Here is a 2,500-nt window from a genome sequence, read left to right as displayed (position 1 = left end):
TTCGCTCTCGGCGGTACCTCCGGCGTACGGGCCATGCAAAAGTCGGCTCGCGGCGTGTTGCTTTCGTTCTCGGCGGTACCTCCGACGGGCTCGGGAGGTACCTCCGACGGTGTCGCACGACAAAGTCCACTCGCGGCGTGTTGCTTTCGCTCTCGGCGGTACCTCCGGCTTACGGGCGATGCAAAAGTCGACTCGCGGCGTGTTGCTTTCGCTCTCGGCGGTACCTCCGGACGCTCGCTCGGGCGGTACCTCCGTCGATGTCGCACGATAAAGTCCGCGCGCGGCGTGTTGCTTTCGTTCTCGGCGGTACCTCCGGCTGGCTCGGGCAGTACCTCCGACATTGTCGCGCGACAAAGTCCACTCGCGGCGTGTTGCTTTCGCTCTCGGCGGTACCTCCGGCTTTCGGGCGATGCAAAAGTCGACTCGCGGCGTGTTGCTTTCTTTCTCGGCGGTACCTCCGACGGGCTCGGGCGGTACCTCCGACGGTGTCGCACGACAAAGTCAGCGCGCGGCGTGTTGCTTTCGTTCTCGGCGGTACCTCCGACGGGCTCGGGCTGTACCTCCGACATTGTCGCGCGACAAAGTCCACTCGCGGCGTGTTGCTTTCGCTCTCGGCGGTACCTCCGGCTTTCGGGCGATGCAAAGGTCGACTCGCGGCGTGTTGCTTTCGCTCTCGGCGGTACCTCCGGACGCTCGCTCGGGCGATACATCCGTCGATGTCGCACGATAAAGTCCGCGCGCGGCGTGTTGCTTTCTCTCTCGGCGGTACCTCCGACGGGCTCGGGCTGTACCTCCGACATTGTCGCGCGACAAAGTCCACTCGCGGCGTGTTGCTTTCGCTCTCGGCGGTACCTCCGGCGTACGGGCCATGCAAAAGTCGGCTCGCGGCGTGTTGCTTTCGTTCTCGGCGGTACCTCCGACGGGCTCGGGAGGTACCTCCGACGGTGTCGCACGACAAAGTCCACTCGCGGCGTGTTGCTTTCGCTCTCGGCGGTACCTCCGGCTTACGGGCGATGCAAAAGTCGACTCGCGGCGTGTTGCTTTCGCTCTCGGCGGTACCTCCGGACGCTCGCTCGGGTGGTACCTCCGTCGATGTCGCACGATAAAGTCCGCGCGCGGCGTGTTGCTTTCGTTCTCGGCGGTACCTCCGGCTGGCTCGGGCAGTACCTCCGACATTGTCGCGCGACAAAGTCCACTCGCGGCGTGTTGCTTTCGCTCTCGGCGGTACCTCCGGCTTTCGGGCGATGCAAAAGTCGACTCGCGGCGTGTTGCTTTCTTTCTCGGCGGTACCTCCGACGGGCTCGGGCGGTACCTCCGACGGTGTCGCACGACAAAGTCAGCGCGCGGCGTGTTGCTTTCGTTCTCGGCGGTACCTCCGACGGGCTCGGGCTGTACCTCCGACATTGTCGCGCGACAAAGTCCACTCGCGGCGTGTTGCTTTCGCTCTCGGCGGTACCTCCGGCTTTCGGGCGATGCAAAGGTCGACTCGCGGCGTGTTGCTTTCGCTCTCGGCGGTACCTCCGGACGCTCGCTCGGGCGATACATCCGTCGATGTCGCACGATAAAGTCCGCGCGCGGCGTGTTGCTTTCTCTCTCGGCGGTACCTCCGACGGGCTCGGGCTGTACCTCCGACATTGTCGCGCGACAAAGTCCACTCGCGGCGTGTTGCTTTCGCTCTCGGCGGTACCTCCGGCGTACGGCCGATGCAAAAGTCGGCTCGCGGCGTGTTGCTTTCGTTCTCGGCGGTACCTCCGGCAGGCTCGGGCTGTACCTCCGACATTGTCGCGCGACAAAGTCCACTCGCGGCGTGTTGCTTTCGCTTTCGGCGGTACCTCCGGCTTTCGGGCGATGCAAAAGTCGACTCGCGGCGTGTTGCTTTCTTTCTCGGCGGTACCTCCGACGGGCTCGGGCAGTACCTCCGACGGTGTCGCACGACAAAGTCCGCGCGCGGCGTGTTGCTTTCGTTCTCGGCGGTACCTCCGACGGGCTCGGGCATTACCTCCGACGTTGCCGCGCGACAAAGTCCACTCGCGGCGTGTTGCTTTCGCTCTCGGCGATACCTCCGGCGTACGGGCGATGCAAAAGTCGGCTCGCGGCGTGTTGCTTTCGTTCTCGGCGGTACCTCCGGCGTAAGGGCGATGCAAAAGTTGGCTCGCGGCGTGTTGCTTTCGCTCTCGGCGGTACCTCCGACGGGCTCGGGCAGTACCTCCGGCGTACGGGCGATGCAAAAGTCGACTCGCGGCGTGTTGCTCTTCGCTCTCGGCGGAACCTCCGATTAGCCGGGCAGCGCAATAAATAACTTTCGTATTAATAAATAAACATTTATTCGTCATTGATATCTGGATTGGTGCCTTTGATAAAGTGTTGCTGTTATCCGTGTTTATATCTTTACTTTTAAAGCATTCATGCATGAATGCTGTCCCTAATAACGTATCACACGCATTGGAGTGTTTGCGTGGGAATACTTTTAGTGTTTCTGTATTAGAAGGTGCATAATGCT

The sequence above is a fragment of the Pogonomyrmex barbatus genome, unplaced genomic scaffold (genome assembly GCF_055798465.1).
Source record: "Pogonomyrmex barbatus isolate J1 unplaced genomic scaffold, ASM5579846v1 scaffold94, whole genome shotgun sequence".
Lineage (NCBI taxonomy): Eukaryota > Metazoa > Arthropoda > Insecta > Hymenoptera > Formicidae > Pogonomyrmex > Pogonomyrmex barbatus.
Note: the sequence above shows the minus strand (reverse complement) of the source record.